The sequence below is a fragment of the Anabrus simplex genome, chromosome 11 (genome assembly GCF_040414725.1).
Source record: "Anabrus simplex isolate iqAnaSimp1 chromosome 11, ASM4041472v1, whole genome shotgun sequence".
Lineage (NCBI taxonomy): Eukaryota > Metazoa > Arthropoda > Insecta > Orthoptera > Tettigoniidae > Anabrus > Anabrus simplex.
This window is the reverse complement of record NC_090275.1, coordinates 113529373-113554323: the sequence shown is the minus strand read 5'-3', so window position 1 is coordinate 113554323 and position 24951 is coordinate 113529373. Positions and strand designations below refer to the sequence as shown.

Sequence of the window (24951 nt, the reverse complement as noted above, 5' to 3'; positions counted from 1 at the left end):
GCAATTGGCGTCGGGAAGGGCATCCGGCCATAAAACTGAGGTTAAACTCCTCCATGCGGTTAGGTGTGCTCTCTTATGCTAATCTCCATTGCCCTACTGTACATCTTATCATTCTCATTATGCTTTTAGCTCTGAGCGACTATCCTTCCTCCAGAGTCCTAGCACAGCTCTTCCCTGTGTTAGCCCTCGCTTTTAGTCACCCTTACGACTAGCAGTATACCATTGATAAAATTCTACCCCTCCACCCTACCTCATAAAGGAATTCAGATCTAAATAGAGTAACATCACGATTGTAGCGAGAGCTGTAGTGACGTCGGCACTAACAAGCTTACCTGTAGCTGAGAACTCCCAGTTCTCTCCAGTTTTTGCAGGAAGTATACCTTCATCGTGCGCACATTTCATCAAAGTAAGGATATTTGAATTGCACATAAGCTCTTTAGTTTTGAGTTTATTTCAATTCCACTTTCAAATCCTTAGAAGTGACATTTACACTGCTGCCCTAGGGCTGAAGTGTCCTCCTACAAGAGTTGGCCGAGGAAGGTTAGATAGACAACAGTTTAGCATACATCACGCCTAGACTCAGCTAAAGACCCCGAGTTCGCTAATCCATGCTCTCTCAAGTCAGGCGCCACCCTTTTAGTAGCCTCTTTCGGCAGTATTGCATAAGATTACGACATCCTATCATCTGAAGATGCCCGAGGACGTAGCGCGTGGCTAGAGGTGGATTGCTCGTACCGGCCATCTTGCGCAATAGTCCTAGAGGTAGATTGCGCGCGGCGGCCATCTTTCGCATTAGTCCCTGGCCCTGCTCTGTCCTTTTATACCTACTCACCATACATACTACCACCCTGTATACCGGAGCTTACCCTGAACACTGGACCAAGGCCAATATTCCACTATTCCTGAAGCCGAACAAAGTACCCTGAGGCCTGCGAACCAATAGACCAGTCAGCCTCATAGGTTTCGTTTCCAAAATCCTAGCAGTAATTTTGTGTACGAGATTGTCGTCCTGCCTCAATTCTGTAGGATTCCTTCCTCTCTCTCATATCAATTTCCACCATCATCAGGCCACTCCAGACGAACTCTTCCACATCTCAGCCTCCCTTTAATTTATCTCCGCCCTAGACGAACAGCCGCCCTACTGTGCCAGAATGCCGACGGGGCATTTGATTTTGTCTAGCATTCCGGCCTTTTATTTAAGCCACGTCACTTCTCCTTAGCCATCACTGTCATCTGGCTAATTAGTAACTATCTCGGAAACAGAACTTCACAAATAATTATTCACTGTACTCCCTAATATTTAAGATGCGATTTTTCCACTTACGGAGGTGCATATGGCCCTGAGGTTCACTCAGCCTACACCAAAAATGAGTACCAGATTAATTCCTGGAGGCAAAGGTGCCCGGGCGTAGAGCTAAACACTCTACCCCCTCACGTGCCGAGGTTAACAATGGTGGAAGCCTTTACCTTCCACTCCTCCAAGGGCCTTCATTGCTTGTCTGGCATTCCGGCCTTTCATTTAAGCCACGTCACTTCTCCTTAGCCATCACTGTCCTCTTGCTAATTAGTATCTCGGAAACAGAACTTCACAAATAATTATTCACTGCACTTCCTACTCTTTAAGAAGCGACTTTTCCTCTTACGGAGGTGCATATGGCCCTGAGGTTCATTCAGCTTACACCAAAAATGAGTACCAGATTAATTCCTGGAGGCAAAGGTGGCCAGGCGTAGAGCTAAACACTCTACCCTCTCACGTGCCGAGGTTAACAATGGTGGAAGCCTTTACCTTCCACTCCTCCAAGGGTCTTCATTGCCTGTACTGAGGTGACTTCGCTTTACTTTTTTGCTTTACTCCCTACTATACATTCCAAATGACCTCCGGACTCACAGAGTTCCCCAATGTCTCCATTGCTACATATCGTGTTTACTTATGACATCCCCCATTCTGAACCCCCCTCCAATTGTATCAATACGCTGACGACCGTGCCATCCTAGCCCCCTCAGTCACTTCCCTCACAAAACACTTACAATAAAACCTGAATACCCTTGAATCCTACCTAAATTCCTGGCATATAGCTGTTAATCCTTCAAAAACGTAATTTTTACTTTTCCGTAAAAATCCCAAATCACTCGTCTCAGACACCGAGTCCCACTAACCACGTATAATACCCCCCCCTTACGGAAACTACCGTGCTGTTAGTATCTTCTGTCATTAAGATGTTATACCAACAAAAATGGAAAGCATATTAGCCGATATAAAAGACTTAAAGTATAGTTTGAATGAAAGGATCGCCGAATCCAATACTAATTTAGGACGCCGAATATCAGAAACTAACGCTGCAACCAATGCTGCTAGCATTCAATTGATTGAAACTGTTACACAAATCCGGAAGAGGATTGACAATAAGTATTCAGAAGTTAATGTCAATCTAGAAGGTAGACTTGCTCACGATGGTACCGAAATCGAAAACTATTTACCGAGTCCAGCACAAAAATGGATTCTAAATTCACGGAAATCAATGAACGACTTACACGTGACTTATAAGCCATGAGGGAGAATATTGAAACCCAAGAGGTACAGGACTTGAAATCTGCCTTTCCTACTTCCCAACAGGCTATTAAAGAAGTATAATGCATAAAGGCAATCTTCAAGGAGGCTCGTGGAATGTTGTCGCTAGCGCAAGCTAAGATATCTTTCATTCGAGACAATATCCATGATTCCTTCAAAATCAATTTCAATAGGTAAAATAACGAATTTAAACTGTTGAAATCTCAGCAAGAAGAAGCTGATAACATTTAAAGCCTCAATTAGATAGCGCCCATACTAAATAACACGTATAGGTCGCGAAGTAACACAGGTGAAACAGGACCACAAAAAAGAAGTGAAGGAACTCGAAAATTCAATACTAGGGAAAATCAAGACCATAAAACGTAAACTGCAAAGAAAAATTGCAACACTTAACAACAAAGAATCTCAGATAGAAAAGGGCACCTTATCATCTAATTTTCAAGAAGTTAGTGGGGAAACACCTAAAATTTCTTCATCGATGAGGATATCGGAAGATAAACCAGCGAAATTTTCCGGGGATGAGGAATATATGGCAAAGGAATTTTTCTACCTATGTAGAAGAATATTTCCAGGTAAGTCCCAATCGTCAGTTAAGTATAGCGTCCACATTAATAAAGGGAAGGACGTTAACGTGGTATAACGCGTTTAAATTTAATATATGTACTTACAGTAAATTTAAGGATGCAATAATCAAAAGGTTTTGGAATGCCGAAACTCAACATTTATTTAAATTCCAATATAATCTCTGAAATATAAAACAACTGTAAATTCTTCACGTTATTCTGATTTTCTGTATTCGCAATTAAAGAAGATGCAATTCTTTTGCCCTCCCTTACCGGACCAAGAATTAATACAGGTGGCGACATTGCAATTTCCAGAAAATATACAGGAAATCTTGGTAGCGGCCAACGTGCAAAATCTGGAAATGCTGCTTGATGTTCTGGGGAAGCTTGATACTGCCCATACCCAAATTAGACCGAACCACAAGAAGTGTTGGTATTTCGAGGGGACACGCCATATCGTTATGCGAGGTATAGGAGACGACCGTGTGAAGGAAGGACACTATACCAACGTGAGGAAACTTGGAGGAATCCTACAAATATACCAAACAATGATAAAGACTCCAAGAGGGCGGAACTTGAAATCAGATACAGAGAGACACTCGAATACGTTCAGAATCGAAATAAGGATGAAGGGTTATCCAGACGCTACTTCTCTGGAATACCAGGAAAACATCAGGAGGAGAAACGATACGCCTGAATCAAGTCCCGAATTATTGGGTGAAGAAAAATACAATGACACGATAAGGAGATTGCCCAAAAACCCAAGTGGAGGAGGGCTACGTTGTACTACAGCCATTAACTACTGGTATCTAGATGATACAGAATTATTGTATGAAATCTCCATACCAGCACAACCGAAAATACAGCGTTGTCTTCCGGTCATCGGCATTAATATAACCAATATCAATGTCACTTCTTTGATAGATTCTGGAGCCAATGCTGCTCTAATTTCAGACAAATTGATAGAGAACATAACGGGGAAAGTTGATGTACTTGCAATACCTGTAGCTCAGGTGAAGGAATTGTACCAGATAAAAATATCAAATGCAAATTGCAGGCATTTGTTCAGTTTGAACTTGTAGGTATCCAATTTCGAAACATATTTTTGTATTAACTCAGATGACATTCAGCGTCATATTGGGATCTGATTTTCTTGTAAAGTATGGATACTGATTATCCTGCCAATATGAAAAGGTATTTGGCGTAAACACTATAGAGTTGCAGTAGTTTAATTTTGAAAATGTGAGGTGCCAGGAATATCATATCCCAGTAGAGGAAACCGAAGGCAAGATGAGCATTGCTCCACCTATCAAAGGTACTTAATATGAAGGGGGTAGACCCGATGAAGTGGGACCTGTCGAGGGCCAAGAACTGCTCATCATCGAAGATTATGACGTAGGTCGAGAATACTTCACAAGAAATCTTCAAGAGTTACCCAGACTTATTTAAGATAAACCAGGGGTTACTAAGTACCTCAAGTATCATCTGAACGTTAAGGACAATTCTCCATATAAAAAGCGACCGTACCCAGTGTCTGAAAAATATCTGGAGGAAGCTAGCATATTAATGAAATAAATGGAAATCGACGGCATAACGCGTCACACCATTCACTAATCCCCTTGCAATTATCTGGAATCCCAACAGCACCCTATGCATATGCCCAGATTTTTGGGCATAAAATCAAAGACTAGTCTTAGAATTCGACCACACTCCTTTACTTCGGGGAGTCTTAAGGAAGTTTCATGGGATGAAACTCTTTTCAACCATGAATATGACTTCATCATATTTTCATATTCTGCTAGATGAACAACAGATAGGGAATCTGCCACCTAGGCGACTGCCCTAAATGCAGATCAGGATTGATTGATTGATTGATTGATTGAATGATTGATTGATTGATTGATTGATTGATTGATTGATTGATTGATTGATTGATTGATTGATTGATTGATTGATTGATTGATTGATTGATTGATTGATTGATTGATTGATTGATTGATTGATTGATTGATTGATTGATTGATTGATTGATTGATTGATTGATTGATTGATTGATTGATTGATTGATTGATTGATTGATTGATTGATTGATTGATTGATTGCCGCCTAAACACAGAGCCGGCGTCGACATCAGCCAGGATGTGATGAATTACACCTTACCAGTCATCTACCTAGAGAATTAGCGTATACCACATGATTGATTTTAGATTTGTTAAATATTTAGTAGATTTGAGCATTACTTCGACCTTCATAACGTTATATAACATAACTACATGGCTGAGAATTATCGCAACATTTTGTGATATTGAGCTTCATCGAGCGTTTATTTCTTCTAAATATTGTTTTCAAATTATATTTCATATTGCATGTTATTCCCCTCAACAATTTTCTAAAGTAGAAATGGGAAGTCATAAAGATACGAATAATTAAATCTTCAAATGAAATCCTAGATTGCTAATAAGTGGAGACTGGTAATAATAATAATTATTATTATTATTATTATTATATTATATGTCCAAATCGTATAAAATCGTATAATCGTGTAAAAATTTAGTGTGATTGATTCATTTGTTGGAATATCATTTATTCAAGGTTAAGACTTAGAATTTAATCTTCGAGATTTATGAAACCCTGTGGTCTGATATGCCATACGTCCAATTATTCGCAGTGTATTTAAAAGGAAACATGATCTAATAATAATATAAATTAATTGAAATGCATCTATAGGGACATATGTGTTGAATCATGTGTGACATTAAACGTTGACTTCCTGCTGTGATAGTAGAGGTCTTTTGTGAGTGCAATATCGCAGGCGATGTTGGAATCACATAATTTAGATTTCGCGCAACGGTATCCCAGTTATTTACTAAGACTTCGTGAATATTTCTTATGTGAAGCGCCGGTGATAGTTGAAAACCCAGGCATTTCACATTGTTATTACTCAAAGAAGAAGATGATGCATTGGGCTTGATAATATCTTCTTAATGAGGTTATGTTCGATGTGGATTAAATATTTTGGGATGATTATCATGTGCATCTTCTGGTCACAGAAGCCAAGTATCAATTAATTCTTCATGGAATTATGCAAAGACAGAATCTTGTGGTATTTCTTAAAGAGTGGCCTAGGATTTGTCAGTGACAACCCAATAGTAATCTGACCTTTTGATAATGTAGAATTACCGGGGGAGTTGGCCGTGCGGTTAGGGCCGCACAGCTGTGAGCTTGCATCAGGGAGATGGTGGGTTCGAACCCCACTGTCGGCAGCCCTGAAGATGGTTTTCCGTGGTTTCCCATTTTCACAGAGGAAAATTCTGGTGCTGTACCTTATTTACGGCCACGGCCGCTTCCTTCCCACTCCTAGGCCTTTCCTATCCCATCGTCGCCATAAGACCTATCTGTGTCAATGCGACTAAAGCCAATTGTAAAAAAAATGGTAATGTACAATTATGGAAGAATAACACCCATTTTTGGCAATTGTAACTCAATAAAATTAGCTACATTTCCACAACCATATAATATTAATAATAATAATAATAATAATAATAATAATAATAATAATAATAATAGTGATTAACTGAAATTTGAAATGTGTGATTTTTTAGTTCATTGTGAGTGATTCCAGCTTTGTATATTTCATTGTGTCAACGTTGAATTCTCCAAGTTGATTGCTGAATAGTGAAACGTAAAATGTACTTTATTTTGCTGAATTAAGTGCATTAATTTAATGAACAACCGCCTCTGTGATGTAGTGGTTAGTGTAATTAGCTGCCACCCCCGGAGGCCCTGGTTCGATGTTATTTTCTGAATCCTTGAAGCCATCATACTGTTGAGACCAAGAATGAGGGGCAGGTTAAAAAGGAATAGAGTTGGTAATGCTTCTGACAGAAGGAGAAATTAAAAGCAACGTAGTAGTAATTTGATTTTAACGCAGAAGTCAGATAATAATAATATGAAAGCAAGCATATGCAGATATATGAATTTTAGTAGGAAACGGAAGGATATGAAAGGATACTTTGAGGCAGAAACAGGATACAAAATGACATTTCAGGAAACGTTAATGAATAATATGAGGAATTACAGAAGTCAGAATTATTCATTGAGCAGAACGGAAGGATTGTTCGGTATAAGGGTAAAGTCCAGATGTAGGTGGTGACTACTGCCAACGAAGAACTGAAATGTACATGTAATGAATGTAAGCTATGGGAAAGTTTTCTTTCTGATTTTATTAGATATACTCGCGAAATTACTAACTGGTGTAACTGAAAATAGAACTCAGAGAATTAGAGTCGCTGAAGCATTACCTGAACCTGTAATGATCAGGAGATGAGGGCATTTTCATTGGGCCGTTATTGGTCTTGAAGTCAAGTTAACTCGTGTCCTCGTCCTCGGGTGGTGCGGCAATACACTGAATCGAACCCGGGCCACCGAGCACGAAGGTGGACATTCAAATAAATGATATGAATAAAGAATTGGGATCAGAGATAATGCTGTGTAATAACTAGGGAGCGGATTTTTATTTGCTAAAAATGTGAAAAATATTTTTAATGTGCTGAAAAACTTTAAAATATGTGATAAAAATTGAAATTATTTTCCTTTAAATATCACATAACTACTCGCGCTCACGAAGTAAATAAGTATAATGTTTTGTATTAGAATATGGAGCTACCAAACGTGCTCCTTAAGGCAAAATGGTCTCTGTGTGTGGAAACGTGCTGTATGGTATATTAATTTTTGATGTGCCAGAGTAGATATTATGAATGGTTATTTTTTAAAGGTAATGTTTTGTTTAAATACGGTAAAAGCAACCTATCTTCTTTGAAAAAATAGTACCAGTTCGTACTCACCCATCACACGCTGGAATATTAGTTGCTAGAAGTAGTCTCAGAATTGCAGTGAACAACAAAGGTCATCTCCAAATTGTCCATCAAAAATGCATGCCGATTATCTCTAAAGAACGCCTTATACTGCAAAAACGATCGCTCCACATCACAGGAAGTCAGACGAGCATATTTAAAGAGAGGAATGTCACCAACAATAACGCCATCAATTTCGCCAACATGAGCACCCTCTAATACATTAGAAATTTGGCACATTGTTTGAAATCCTCTGTTTTTCCTGAACAAATTTTGATATTTGACCTTTAACAGTCTCTGTCGTTGAAGACGCGATCTTGTACTCGACTTCTCTTTTGGCATTATTTTGCAGGTTTCGACACACGCATTTACGCTGAGTCACTGTTTCAATAAAAAGAATAGCAGCGGACAGTGAAGGAAATATTTCTTATAAATCTATGCAAAATTACACGACCACAGGAATTATATATGGACCTGAACAGCTAACCTTACTCTTAGGAGTGATGAAATTCCACTACCTAATGGTGGGGCAATATTCTTCCGAGTCTCCCATGTCGTAACGGAATTACGTCACCTTATCTCTCCGTGATTGCCTTTCGCTGATATTCTATAAACAAAACCCGAGAGGGCTGACTCATAAAGAGTTGGAATGACATCATGCAAGAAAACATCTTGTGCAGCAAATCAAATCGCTGTCTAAATGTAACGACGTAGCCAGTGACTAGCAAGTTTTAGAACTTATGGAGGGAAGTCCATAAATAGCCGAAACATTCAGATACATGATGTTAAATACACTGTTAAAAACAATATTGTAATCTTAAAATGAAAATACGAGCATTATTTTATAACACAGAAGCATTTTCAATTTTATTGATCAACAAATATTGCCGATTTATGTGCTTATTATAGATTTTCTTAAAATATGTATTTACATTTTAAAAATGTGAAAATATGTGTTTTTATGTGAAATAAGATTCCAGTTTGTACATTTGGGGATGCAGAATAGGAATAATGAACTTCGTAACTTGCGTTAAAACTTACGCATAAAAAATATGTAATTACATAAAAATCCGCTCCCTAGTAATAACTTACAGAATTGTGAGATGACGTGACGGTAAGCGGGGTGATGGGGAAAGTTATCATATATACGAGATTCAAAATAAAAGTTGCAGATACTGTATATGCATCATGTGGCTAAGTGGTTGTAGTAGAGAGATCGCGTATAGTGTATGGAATTCTCACCAGGAATACTTGACGTGAGGACTGGAAACGATCCAAAGGAAAGCAACACGAATTGTTTTGAGTGATTTCAGACAGAAATATTACAAACTTTGTTTTGGGAAGACTTGGAAGTAAGGAGGCGAGCTGCTCGACTTAGTGGTATGTTCCGAGTTGTCATAGCAGAGATGCGCGGAATGACGTTAGTAGACAAATAAGCATGAGTCGTGTTTTAAAACATAGGAGAGAGTAATCTGGATTTCGAGAGGAAAAATGTGAGAAAATATTAATTTATAGGAAGAGGACTTAGTGAATGCAATAATTTACCAAGGGATATGTTTTATGAATTTCCAACTTTTTAAAGTCTAGATAAACAACTGGTAGGGACTCTGCCACACGGGTCACAGATCAGTGGTGATTGATGATTGGTCCTAAGTACTTGAAATGATCCGTCTGTTCCAGTTTTGTGCTCCCTACGGGGCACACAGTCACACTGGGTTTCTTCAAAACTTCATCTGTGAGTGGGGCCGTAGAAATCATTCAAATTTGCTGAAATGAGAATCCTCATGTGCAGGTCTTTGTGAACATCAGTCCTTTAGCTGAATGTCTATCCGGCTCCATGACAAAATGGTTAGCGTGTTGACTTTGGTCACAGAGGTCCCGCGTTCGATTCCCGGCAGGGTCGTGAATTTTAACCATAATTGGTTGATTCCGCTGACACTAGAGCTGGGTGTATGTGTCATCATAATTTCATCCTCATCACGACGCGCAGGCCGCCTAAGGGTTTCAAATCAAAAGATTTGCTTCTTGTACTGTTGTTGTTCTTGTAGGAAAACGATGTTTTTAAAATTACTTTATTAACACTGTAATGTCAAGCTCAACTTATATTGCTGTAAACCGTAGTGTTAAGCAATGGAAATACTTCAGTTTTGTGTGAATTTGTATATGATGCTGATGGATTTAGAATGTTAAACTAGTAGTAATTCTTGTGATATTTTCTTTCCATATATTTGCTTGTTGTACTTCTGTAACTTGTTTGTTTGTTTGTTTGTTTGTTGTTAGGTAATTATGTCAACTTTACTTTATTCTTACACTAATGTAAGTGACCATTGCCACCGGGATATTTCCCATTTGCAATGTATTTGTTAATAATAGTAATAATCTGAATCTGGAGGAAACTCACGGCACTTCATTTCTTCAGCCTGTAGTAACTGAGTCCTTTAGCTGAGTCTCTCATTACTTCGTCTTACTTATGCCAGGTCTCCTTTACGACCTTGTCCTCTTCCTACATTGACGGTGTTTGGTCTGTTGGTCAGCAAAAGCGTGGCACACAGGCAGTGTTTTAATGACTACAGTAGTATGAGTGGATGGTTCGAGCGCCTCCGCCTCCGCCTACGCCTCCGCGGGCTCACAGGGACCTCCTCCTCCGCCACCGCACTGGGGTTCCTCCCAGGGGCCTCCTCCACCGCTTCCAGGGGCCCCTTCCAGTGCTGCCAACTTAAAATTACTAGTGCGAGATTTGAAATGGTAAACAAATCCACGTGCTTTTTTGACAGCCACATGCTTTCCGACAGACAACAACGCATCGCTAACGTCAGTGCTGCTATCTTGACGGGCCTAAACCTCAGTGCTGCCAACTTAACTTATCCTTACTAGCGCGAGATTTGAATCGGTAAACAAAGCCACGTGCTTTTTTGACAGCTGTCATCCGGCATCTTTAATCTACAGAGGACCGAGCTCGATAGCTCCAGTCGCTTAAGTGTGGCCGGTATCCAGTATTCGGGAGAGAGTAGATTCGAACCCCACAGTCGGCAGCCATGAAAATGGTTTTCTGTGGTTTCCCATCTTCACACCAGGCAAATGCTGGGGCTGTACCTTAATTAAGGCTACGGCCGCTTCCCTTCCATTCCTAGCCCTTCCCTCTCCCATCGTCGCCATAAGACCTATCTGTGTCGGTACGACGTAAAGCAACTAGCTAAAAAATAATAATAATCTACAGAGCATAGTGCTGCCCTCTCAATGACACGTAGTAATGGCAATTTGAAAAGTTCCGTTAGCTCTTATCCGTCATCTTTAATCAAGAGAGCACCGTGCTGCACTCTTTAGTTGAAATGTGGTGGCGGATAATTTGAAAAATGCTTTTTGACAGCAGCCATCTTTAATGGACAGAGCACCGTGCTACCCTCTTTAGCTACATACATTTGAAATGTGGTGGCGGCAATTTGAAAAATTCCACGTACTCCTGTTTCGAAATAAAGCCACGTGCTTTTTTGACAGCTGTCATCCGCCATTTTTAATCAAGAGAGCACCGTGCTGCACTCTTTAGCTACATACCTTTGAAATGTGGTGGCGGCAATTTGAAAAATTCCACGTGCTCTAGTTTGGAAACAAAGCTACGCGCTTTTTTGACAGCTACTATCCGCCATTCTTAATCAAGAGAGCACCGTGCTGCACTCTTCATCTACATACCTTTGAAATGTAGTGGCGGCAATTTGAAAAATTCCACGTGCTCTTGTTTGGAAACAAGGCCACGTGCTTTATTGAAAGCTACCATCCGCCATCTTTAATCAAGAGAGCACCGTGCTGCACTCTTTAGCTACTTACATTTGAAATGTGGTGGTGGGAAATTCGAAGTGCTTTACAAACTCACGTGCTTTCTTGACAGCTGTCATCCACCATCTTCAATCAAGGGAGCAAAGTGTTGCACTCTTTAGCTACTTACCTTTGAAATGTGGTGGCGGCAATTTGAAAAATTCCACTCGCCCTTGTTTGGAAACAAACCCACGTGCTTTTATGACAGCTGTCATCCGCCATCTTTAATCAAGAGAGCACCGTGCTGCACTCTTTAGCTACATACCTTTAACATGTGGTGGCGGACAATATGAAAAATTTCCTTTGACAGCAGCCATCTTTAATGAACAGAGGACCGTGCTGCTATCTTTATCGTAGTAGTGGGCAATTTCTTTGTCACAGCTCTCATCCACCATCTTGCATCGCAAAACTAAGTGCTGCACTCTTTAGCTACTACCTTTGAAACATGGTGGCGGATAATTAAAAAAATTCTACAGCAGGCATGTCTCGACGCCAGTTGCAGAAGATGGTGGATATACATGACTCCTTAAGGGTGCTTACGCATGATGGCTGCTATACATAGGTTCTTGTGAGACTCCCTGGGGATGCTTGCTCAAGATGGCGACTGCTCTTATGACACGGCTTACGGGTCCTTGCACAAGATGGTTTGAGACACCCTAAGGATGCTTGCACAAGATGGCAGACACAAGATGGCGGCTATACACGACTCCTTATGAGATGCCTTAAAGGTGCTCGCGCAAGATGGCTGCTACTCTTATCAAGAAAGCTAGCTTCGAGGCTAACGTGCCGTGCTAGTTCGATTCATTAAATCTGGGGCTTAAATGCAAAATGTTAAATATCTCGGAAACTGCATCGTAGAGGAAAACGGACAAATTTTTCCGCCTCATAACGATGTTCGCAGTATAAGGAACATGATAGCATAAGAAAAACATAATCTAATGATGAGATCAACGGTTCAGTTCCTACTTAGGCCCTTTGGCATTTGCACTGTTTTAGCTTGTATTGAAGCAAGTTTTTGTAACATGATCAGGTCTAGCTATGGTAGAGAGTATAACGTGCCGTGCTGGTTCGATTCATTGAATTTGGGTCTTAAATGCAAAATGTTAAATATCTCGAAAACGGTGCATCGTAGAGAAAAACGGACAAAATTTTTCTACCCAATACCCAGGTTCGCAGTATGAAGAACATGATAGCATAAGAGAAACATAGTATTATCAACGGTTCGGTTCCTACTTAGGCCCTTTGGCATTTGCTCTGTTTTAGCTTGTATTGAAGCAAGTTTTTTAACATGATCAGGTCTAGCTATGGTAGAGAGTATAACGTGCTATGCTGGTTCGATTCATTAAATTTGGGGCTTAAATACAAAATGTTAAATATCTTCAAAAACGGTACGTCGTAGAGCAAAACGGACAAAATTTTTCTGCCCAATACCCAGGTTTGCAGTATCAGGAACATGATAGCAAAAGATAAACATAGTTTAATGATGAGATCAACGGTTCGGTTCCTACTTAGGCCCTTTGGCGTCAACGGCTATCTAATTCTACAAGATGGCGGCTGCTCTTATGAGACAGCTTAAGGGTGCCCGCACAAGGTGGCTTCAGACGCCCTACGAATGCTTGCGCAAGATGACGGATACACGATGGCGGCTATACATAGCACCCCTAGGCTGTCTCAAAAAGAGCTATGTATAGTCACCGTCTTGTAGCTGCTACCTTGCGCAAGCTCAACTAGGGCGTCTCGTAAAAGCAGCAGTCATCTTGTGCAAGCACCCTTAAGCTGTCTCATAAGGAGCTATGTATAGATGCCATGTTGTAGAATTAGATAGCCGTCAATGTCAAAGGGTCTCAGTAGGAACCGAACTGTTGATCTCATCATTAGACTATGTTTTCCTGATGCTAAAATGCTCCTGATACTGCGAGCCTACGTATTAGGCGGAAAAATTTCGTCCGTTTTGCTCTACGACGTACCGTTTTCGAGATATTTAACATTTTGCATTTAAGCCCCAAATTTAATGAATCGAACCAGCACGGCACGATATACTCTCTACCATAGCTAGACCTGATCATGTTACAAAAACTTGCTTCAATACAAGCTAAAACAGAGCAAATGCCAAAGGGCCTAAATAGGAACCGAACCGTTGATCTCCTCATTAAACTATGTTTCTCTTATGCTATCATGTTCCTCATACTGCGAACCTGGTCGTTGGGCAGAAAAATTTTGTCCGTTTTGATCTCGATGCACCGTTTTTGAGATATTTAACATTATGCATTTAAGCTCCAAATTTAATGAATCGAACTAGCACGGCCCGTTAGCCTCTAAGCTAGCTTTCTTGATAAGAGCAGTAGCCATCTTGCGCAAGCACCCTTAAGGCGTCTCATAAGGAGTCGTGTACAGCCGCAACCTTGTATCCGCCATCTTGCGCAAGCATCCTTACGGCGTCTCAGGCCATCTTGTGCAAGGACCCTTAAGTCATCTCATTAGAGCAGTCGCCATCTTGAGCAAGCATCCCTAGGGAGTCTCATAAGGAGCGAAGTATAGCAGCCATCTTGCGCAAGCACGTCAAGGGAGTCTCATAAGTACCTATGTATAGCAGCCATCTTGCGTAAGCAGCCTAAGGAGTCATGTATAGCCACTATCTTCTGCAGATAGCGTCAAGAGATGGCTGCTGTAGAATTTTTTAAATTATCCGCCACCATATTTCAAAGGTAGTAGCTAAAGAGTGCAGCACTGAGGTTTGCGATGCAAGATGGCGGATGAGAGCTGTGACGTAGAAATTGCCCACTGCTACGATAAAGATAGCAGCACGGTGCTCTGTTGATTAAAGATGGCTGCTGTCAAAAGGAACTTTTCAAATTGTCCGCCACCACATGTTAAAGGTATGTAGCTAAAGAGGGCAGCACGGAGCTCTGTTGATTAAAGTTGGCGGATGACAGCTGTCAAAAAAGCACGTGGGTTTGTTTCCAAACAAGAGCGAGTGGAATTTTTCAAATTGCCGCCACCACATTTCAAAGGTAAGTAGCTAAACAGTGCAGCACGGTGCTCTCTTGATTAAAGATGGTGGATGGTAGCTGTCAAACAAGCACGCGGCTTTGTTTCCAAACAAGAGCACGTGGAATTTTTCAAATTGCCGCCACCACATTTCAAATGTATATAGCTAAAGAGTGCAGCACGGTGCTCTCTTGATTAAAGATGGCGGATGACAGCTGGCAAAAAAGCATGTGGCTTTGTTTCCTAACAAGAGCACGTGGAATTTTTCAAATTGCCGCCACCACATATCTAAGGTATGTAGGTAAATAGGGCAGCACGATGCTCTCTTGATTAGAGATGGCTGCTGTCACGGGGAATTGCCTGCCACCACATTTGAAAGGTATGTAGCTAAAGGGCTAAAGGGTGCAGCACGGTGCTCTGTCGATTAAAGATGGCTGGCGTCAAAAAGCATTTTTTTCAAATTATCCGCCACCACATGGCGGATAACAGCTAACGGAACTATTCAAATTGCCCGCTACTACGTGCCATAAACAGGGCAGCACGGTGCTCTGTTGATTAAAGATGGCGGATGACAGCTGTCAAAAAAGCACATGGCTTTGTTTACCGATTCAGATCTCGCGCTAGTAAGGTAAAGTTGGTAGCACTGAGGTGTAAGCCCGTCAAGGTAACAGCACTGACGTTAGCGATGCGTTGTTGTCTGTCAAAAAGCACGTGGCTGTCAGAAAAGCACGTGGATTTATTTACCGATTCAAATCTCGCACTAGTGAGGTTAAGTGGGCAGCACTGAGGTTTAGGCCCGTCAAGATGGCAGCAGTGAGGTTAGCGATGCGTTGTTGTCTGTCAAAAAGCACGTGGCTGTCAAAAAAGGCACGTGGCTTTCTTTACCAATTCAATTCTCGCGCTAGTAAGGTTAAGTTGGCAGCACTGGAAGAGGGCCCTGTAAGCGGTGGAGGAGGCCCCTGGCAGGCCCCCTAGTGCGATGGCGAAGGAGGAGGCCCCTGGGAGCCTGGGGAGGCGGAGGCGCTCGAACCATCCACTTATACTACTGACGACACCGGTTTACAGTGTTCAGTGTTCAGTTACTCTTTTTCTAGAGTAACTTAACTGCCAATGAGCAGGTGGTGATGACCGAACTGTCTCGGGAACGAAGTGAGAGTTGAAGTCACGAGAAGATGTTTTTCTCTTAAAATGTTAGGGTATTCAGTTGGTAGATATTTTTACTGTAAAAATAAAACAATGGGAAATATTATTTTAACCTTTCGTTTCGCGCTTTGCTATTTTGCTTTACGTCGCACCGACACAGATAGGTCTCATGGCGACGATGGGAGAGGAAAGGCCTAGGAAGTGGAAGGAAGCGGCCGTGGCCTTAATTAAGGTACAGCCCCGGCATTTGCCTGGTGTGAAAATGGGAAACCACGGAAAACCATCTTCAGGGCTGCCGACAGCGGGGCTCGAACCCACTATCTCCCGATTACTGGATACTGGCCGCACTTAAGCGACTGCAGCTATCGAGCTCGGTCGTTTCGCGCTTTGAGCCATATGCATTGAAAGTGAGGACCCGAGGTAGTGGCCCTTCCTTTTAGAAGGATCGGACTTGCTTCAGGGACTGTAGTTGCTCATTTATACCTTACTCAGAACAGTGCAGCTTAAGTTGGTGCGTTCCATCCCCGTGCTCAAATACACCAGCCTCGTCTCGTGGAAGAAATTCCCGCATACCAGCGTCACGGAAGACAGTAAAAATCGTTCAGTAACATTACAGACTATCGACCCTCATTCTCTCACCAAGGCGTCTGTAAACATTCACTTCACCCAGTCACGTGCCTAGTGGCGGGGTAGAGTTTCATTTTAACTAATATTTTTTCTGTTAACGCCTATAACAATATTTCTGAATACACTGAATAATCTCATTTACATGTGATTTGCTTAAACCCGCATTTTGTCTTAGAACACATTAACATATGAGTGGTCATACGACAAACTTTTAACCCTTTCCATTCCCGTGACGCCATATGGCATTATGACTTTTCTGAACGTCTATGTCCATTTAGAATTCGCACCGCGAGGGTACACCCGCCCCGTTCATTTAAATCAAGCGCACCGAGCTCGATAGCTGCAGTCGCTTAAGTGCGGCCAGTATCCAGTATTCGGGAGATAGTAGGTTCGAACCCCACTGTCGGCAGCCCTGAAAATGGTTTTCCGTGGTTTCCCATTTTCACACCAGGCAAATGCTGGGGCTGTACCTTAATTAAGGCCACGGCTGCTTCCTTCCCACGCCTAGCCCTTTCCTGTCCCATCGTCGCCATAAGACCTATCTGTGTCGGAGCGACGTAAAGCCCCTAGCAAAAAAAAATCAAGCGCCATGTGAAATGACATCTTACACTTAAAAATAGAAACTAGAACAAGAAGTTTGGACTTTGGTCAACAGATGTCGCTATTAAAGTGATAAAGTAATTTTGTGTTTCTAGGTTTACTACACTGAGTCGACTGTCTTTTGTTTTGGCATGTTAAAGTTGTCAATATTTCTATCTCTTCCCGCCAACTTGTGATGCTGGCCAATCAAAAAATTCCTGTGTTTCAGTTTCAATGAATCAGTGTTTTCTTCTACATATTTAATTAATCAATAAAAATTGAGGGTGTGTAGGGCATTAGTCCAGATCTCTCTCGAACCTTCCTCTCGGGTATAAAAGCTGGCAATTTTTCGAGCTTCCTTGTTTTCACGATCGCCCAGTGTACTGAGGTTGTGTCAGTTGTGGAGGCGGGAGCGTTTCGCCCTTCATCGAGCAGTCCAGCGCAATAATGTAATGGCAGCCATTTAACAACGGGGTGATAGCGTCTAAAAGCTAACCTGAGGGGAAGGTTTCATGTCTTTAAGAATGTAACTTTAATGTCCCATCTTCAATAATGTAAACTTCTTCTTCAAATGCAAATCTCAAACTAGCCTAATAACTTAGGCGAAATTCGGGAATAGAGAATGCGACACCCTCCCGACTTCCCTATCAACTTGTATTCGATGTGACTATGTGCTTGTAACCGTTTCCTATCTATAGCCTTCTAACTTAAATTTTCTCCATCTAGTCACCTCAAAAGAATAGAATTAGCCTATGTAAACTTCGGGCCAGAAGCCCAAACAGGGTTTTAATCTTGTGTGCACTTTTCTAGGAGAGCACATGTCTGCCTCCGCATCATTTTTACTTTTGGGCCAGTAACTTTAACCTGTGTTTTTCGATACTCCTGTTATTTCTGTTAATTGGTTAAGCTGTTAAGTGTTGAAGACAGTGAAATCCGTTAGAACTATTAAATGTAGGTTGTGCCTCTAGAGGCCCGGAAAATGTAAATTTTCAGTGAGCAAAGATGTTCCGGTTGTGAAGGTGTTAAGTTAGGAGCACTGTCTCCTAGATATTATTAGAGCATAGACCTGCTTTATATTTTGTAGAAGTGCTATTAGAACTCTAAAAGAACGTGGGAAACCTGTATCCTTAACTCTTGAATGTGTGGCTTTAAGCTCAGATTGTTGACTTGTGAATTTTTCTGATTTCTTCAAACTTGTAATCGAACTCGCCAACTAATTCTGTACCTGAAATCTTGGTCCATCGCTATGCGACTTGTTTGTTAATATTTCCCAGTTGAAAAAAAAAAAGAGGTGAAAGGAAGAGGAAGCGTACTGGGCCCATAACCCAGAGGTCCGTGGACCGGAACCACGGTCTGCTACCACCTGTTACGGAGATCACAGAGGTAAAAGAGGGTGCGGGCATGAATGTGTCTATCTACTACAATCAAAAGATTAATTAAAAGCTTTAATTATCAAGGTTATATTTCTTTTCTCCTCTTTTTTCCAAAGTGTATGTTAGCAACATCACACTGCGAAATTATCGGTTGCTCACTTGTTTGGCATTAGTGTAACCAGAGTATAACATTCCGTGGGTTTGAGATTATGATACCCTTATATGTTCTGTTAATGTCGTACTTTTAAGGACAACTCTCCCTTTCACCCTCCCTGCAGAAATACATCTTGTCACTAAACCTTAGTGTTACTCTTAAACGTAAGATGTCAAAGAGAACGAACAAAGCAAAATCTACTGAACCGCTACCGTTATTCAGTCTGTTGTTATATCTGATAATTTAAACTCATGTCTTTTAGCTAGCCAACGCCTCCCTTGCCACTAGTGAACACACCTCTTGTTGACTACACTCTGGAGTTCCTCGGTCTGTCAGGAGTTCAAGAAGTCAAATTATTCTGCTGTTCTCATGCAAATCTTATCAAGGAGCATATCAAGACTAGCAAATGGAGTGAGAGCATATCGACCACAAGGTTGTGGATAATGTACAACTCATTCCCGTATTGGAGCATCACAGGAAGTTTGCTAAGGCGGACAAAGGAGCTGTAATGACCCTCATTTACAAAGAAGCTGGAGTGGGCCATAAGCCTCGCTCTCCTGATGATGAGACAATTTTACCTGTAGATTCATTGACAGACATAGTGCTGTTTCATCACAAATTGTGTGCTGGAAATATGAAAGTAGCCCTTCCATTGGAGACATTCATAGACAATTCAAAAGTAAATATTCGTTACAACCTACAATATACTCACATTCCATCTGCTCTCCTGCAGTTCCACCCTTGTTTTCGTACAATTTTGACTTCGAAACATGTGACGACTTTATACGAGGTCTTCTCCTCAACGAGGGAAGTTCTAGCTGGTACCATATACTGGTATCGTCTAGAGCAGGGATGGCGAACCTATGCCACGCGTGTCACTAGGTGACACGCGAACACCATTTTGGTGGCACGCCACGCGAACATATGAATGTTTTTATAAACATCTTGTATTGTAGACTATATATATATCTCGTGCAACGTATAGTCGTAGTGTTCACGTGTAAGAAATAAATATCGAAAATCCAAATTCTAGTTCCATTCCGACGTGCAATATAGCAAAACTGCAACACTGATAGGTCCGGAAGTGTTAGAGTGGCTGGCGAGCCCTTCACTCACCCACGTCAGTCAGTCAGTGAAGTTTGCCAGTAGTGTGTACTGTAGTTATCCCTAGTGGGTAACTGTTTATTGAATATAATTCTTTGGTAGTTTTGTATACGGACCTGTGATATATTTTCGGTTCCGAAATATCAGAAACATATCAAAGGTAGTGGCCGGATTTTTCAAAAGCAGTGGACAAGGGAATTTGGAGTGATAGAAAGGAACAATAAAGCTTTGTGTTGCCTGTGTTCGGAAACAGTTGTATCCCGGACATTTAATTAAAGCGCCATTTAGAGATGAATCATTCAAATGTTTGTTCCATGCCAAATGAAGAAAGAAGAGAGTTCGTTTCACAAAAAGTCGAACAATATAAAAAACAAACTAGTTCTTTTTTATCATCTTTCAGGCCAAGGAATAATATCAGTGCGACTAGTTTCCACCTGTCTCACTGCATAGTACAGCATGGGAAGCCGCTTTTTGATGGTGAGTTCTTGAAGGAGGCTTTCTTATTGTCGTCCGACACATTATTTGAAAACTTTTCTAACAAACAACTAATAATTAACAGAAGAAATGCCAGCTAACAGAAATACTGTCAAGGATAGAATAACAGGAATGAGTGAAGATGTTTCGAAGCAATTGAAAGCTGATTTGGATAACTCCCACATGTATTCAATATGTCTTGATGAAAACACGGATGTGACCTTACAAGCAAGGTTAGCTGTTTTTGTACGATTTCCTTATGGAAATGTGATGAGGGAGGAATTGCTTAAATTGCTGAGCTTGTGAACTACAACACGGAAAGATATAATGAACGAAGTGAAGCAGGAACTTGTATTAAAAATGGGGTTTGACTTTGAGAAAATTGTGTCCGTGACAATTGATGCTGCCCCAAGTATGGTGGGTATTCATAATGGGTTTGTGAAATTTCTTAAATTAGAAGTTAAATATCCTATTTTACAGTCCCACTGTTTATTACGCCAGGAAACCCTTTGTGCGAAAGAATGTATGAAGTCATTTGAAAGTGTACTCTCGGTGGTAACTAAAATTGTGAACTTCATATCTGTAAAAGCAAAGTCACCTCCGTAAGGCCATGGAGGCCCTTGAAGGAGTGGTAGGTAAAGGCGTCCACCATTGTTAACCTCGGCACGGGATTGGGTAGAGTGGTTAGCTCTACGCCCCGCCGCCTTTGCCCCCGGGAATTAACCTGGTACTCGTTTTTGGTGACTTCATATCTGTACGTGCTCTAAATAATCGCCAGCTCTCGAAGATGTTACAGGACGTGGAATCTCAATATGGCGGACTTATAATGTACTAAATATTCGCTGGCTGAGTCGCGGGCAAGTACTCCAGAAGCTTGTTGAGCTCTTGGACGAAATTTGCTTCATGACAGAAAAACAGGAAGAATTTCCAAAACTCACGGACCCTATTTGGCTATGCGATTTAATATTTTTCCGTGATTTTACGGTAATATACAGTGATGTAAATAAGGAACTGCAAGGAAAGTGACATACTGCAGGTAGATTGTTTCACATCATGAAATAATTTCAAAGAAACTTGAAGTATTCGTCAGGGATGTTGAAGCAAATACATTTAAGTACTTTCCTTCACTTAAAGTGCAACTCGAATTAATGTCAAATTTTGCAGATCAATTAACTTTTGAAGACACCAAAAGTATTTGTAAGAAGTGTGTGGTCGTCTTATAAAATTCAAAACAAATAGTTTTAAGAGACTTTTCCCAATTTCGAGATTTGGAGAAAACATTGCACTTTATTTCAAAACCTCATATTGTTCAAATGAGTGATATTAAAGCCATTTCTTTACTGGTTAGATATTGACCATTTAGAAATGCAGAAGCTTGAATTTCAAGAAAGCAGTACATGGGTGAAAAGAATCTTACAACTTGGTGAAGCACTGGTAAAAATCGAGTGTTGTGTGGATGGCGAATACTCTCTCCAGAAGCCAGAGAACTTAATACTTGAAAAGTGGAACAGCTTGCCACAAAAGTTGTCGGCCATGAAGAAACTTGCTACAGCGCTACTTACTTTGTTTGGGCCGTCATACGCCTGCGAGCAGCTATTTTCTACAATGAACTTTGTGAAGTCAATAGTTAGAAACCGTCTTGGTTCAAACCTAAGTGCATCGTATGTGTTATTGAAGACAACAAGTTATGAACCTAATATATACGACATGCCTACTAAAATTCAGCAACAAATTTGACACTAAATATGAGAACGATATTTCACTTGAAGTCCATTGGTAATATTAAAGCCATTTTTTTTTTACTGGTTAGATATTGACCATTTAGAAATGTAGAAGCTTGAATTTCAAGAAAGCAGTACATGGGTGAAAAATTCTTACAACTTGGTGAAGCACTGGTAAAAATCGAGTATGGTGTACTTACAAAAATGTATTTTTGCATTTAATAATACTTAACTAGCAGTTTTCCGCTGGCTTCGCCCGCAATGTACAAAGTATGGTGTTGTTCGTTACTATCCTCACGGATGTATTTTGCAAAGTTTCGAGTTAATGAAATAAAGCACATGATCTGCTGTGGTAATAGAAGGTAATATTATATCAACAAAACACTTGAAAATACATCACATAAGAAATTGAATTTAACGTTCCTTGGAACAACACTACGCGCCGAACTGTTAAAAAGTCCTTCAAAGATCTTAGTCATGGAGACAAATGTACTCATAAGTTTTCTCAGGATCTACCAATTTAAGTAGTTATCACCTCAAAAGAAAGCGCTTGATCCAATGAGTGGTTTTAGACCAAAACGAACTGCGTACCTCAATTAGAATGAAAGATATGATTGCTTCAATGAGAAAAAGATGTTGAAGAAATGAGACGTCAAATTGAATGTGCACTCATTACTTTCCTCAGAATCAACCAATTTGAATAGTTAAGAGCTGAAATGAAAGAGCTTGATCTACGAAGTGTTCTTAGGTCAAAACGAACTCCGTACCTGAATTATAACCAAAGATATGATCGCTTCAAAGATACAAAAAATGAAAAATCAAATAATTGGAGGAAGGCGGACGTTAAGTGATTTATAGTACCTGATGACAAATCTGTGCATGAATACCTTCCAGTTAAAAAAGAATAAAGGAAATCGACCGGATAGAATGGCCGGACTGGCTGACTTTAGTTTTCATATTTTTTTTAATATATAGATGTGGAAGCGTGTTACAATGGGCGCTTATTACTGTACACATATTTTTTTTTACAAATAATGTTAGGTATTCTTAAAACTTACAAATATGTATTTTTGCAGTATTTTCCAAATACGACCACAGAACATGCAATCAATTGTATTACTTGTATATAATAAATGAATAAATAAAATAATTTCATTAATACCATATTATGAAACATAATCTATATAATGTAGCCATTCCTTAAAGGAAAATAGCAGGTGGCACAGTAGATAATTGAGAATAATAACCCAGGCTTGAAATGGCACACTAGTTGGAAAAGGTTCGCCATCCCTGGTCTAGAGGCTGCAGAATATGCTGCTTGTTTCACCAATTGGCACATGTACCAAGCAATCAGTCAAGATGTTATACATCGATGGGCATACCATTTAGTCCTAGATTCATCGCTATCTACATTCAGTGAACCATATATGTATCTGCGTCACAACGTGTACCGGCAAAAGGCAACTACTCTTTCCAGGGCTGTGTACTCGAGGAAGATGTTGTGATGGAGGACGGTACAACTGTTGGTGAGAATACTTGCATCACCCGATCAGTTATGGGAAAGGGGTGTAAAATTGTCAAGAATGTGACTGTATCCAACTGTTATTTATGGGATAATGTAGTGGTTGAAGATAATTGTTGTATTGACTTGTGTGCGGTTGCTCACGGTGCAGTAACTAAATCAGACTCAAAGCTAAGTGTTGGCTGTATTCTGGCTTCAGGAGAGGTGTTGGGACGAAACAAACCAATGAAAGCAACTTGAGTTGTAACTAGCCCAGTTGTAATTAAGGACAAATTTAATGGGCAAGAGAAATTGAAATGGAGAATGTTGGGGAGAAAGCTTATCTGTATCAGCCTCCTGTTAATGACTCAGACTAGGAAGACGAAGGTAAAGCATCCCAGCCTTCTCTATTTATGTTGGACTCTGAAGGTGAAGAGGATAGAGAAGAGGTGGAGGATGAAAGTGATGATATATCCGGCAGCAACAAACTGTTATATACAGCTTCACCTGTTCGTAATGACACTAAAAGTCATGCCAGACCTTATCTCTTCTGGCTGGAGATGCCTTGCTTGCTGTTGGTGCTGTATTGGTGAAAAAGTGAACCCACTGTTTACCTAGGAATCTTAGGGTTGCTTTTCCCCTGCTGATTCAACCTTCGCTGAGAAAATGCCTCTTTCATAGTTACTCACCAATGAGATATTGCAGCTGTGTTCTTCAGTGAAGTTGTTGATATGAAGAAAAACTCCATAGTGAAAATTTAATTTTGGAAATTAATTCTTCTCGATATGCTTATAATATGAGTGATCAGGAAGTTAGCTACCATGCTGTGAGGGCATTACTGACGTGAATATTTCTTCATCACCAGCACAGCAGTTTCATCAAGAACTGCATAAACGATTAACACATTTTATGAAGAAAAAAGGAAAAAAATAGCAAAAAGAAATATTACTTCAATTTTAAACGTACATACATACATACATACGTACATTACCATTAGAGACTGTTATGCCTTTCAGCGTCCAGTCTGCAAGCCTCTGTGAATTTACTAAACGTCGCCACCGTCCTCTATTTGCAACTAGTGCTGTGGCCCCATTTAGTTCTGTACCTCTTATCTTTAAATCGTTAGAAACCGAGTCTAACCATCGACGTATTAGTCTCCCTGTACTTCTCTTACCCTCCATAATAGAGTCCATTATTCTCCTAAACCTATCCTCCTCCATTCGCCTCACATGACTACACTACCGAAGCCGGTTTATGCGCACAGCTTCATCCATCGAGTTCATTCCTACATTAGCCCTTATCTCCTCATTCCGAGTACCCTCCTGGCCATTGTTTCCACCTGTTTGTACCAGCAATCATTCTTGCTACTTTCATGTCTGTTACTTCTAACTCGTGAATAAGATATCCTGAGTCCACCCAGCTTTCGCTCCCATAAAGCAAATTGGTCTGAAAACAGACCGATGTAATGATAGTTTCGTCTGGGAGCTGACTT

The 24951-nt window shown here is 40.6% G+C and overlaps 1 pseudogene; it reads left to right on the top strand.

Moving 5' to 3' along the window:
- LOC136883171 (translation initiation factor eIF2B subunit epsilon-like) overlaps positions 1–23720 on the top strand; it is a 43379-nt pseudogene extending 19659 nt beyond the window's left edge.
- The last annotated feature ends 1231 nt before the right edge of the window (positions 23721–24951 follow it).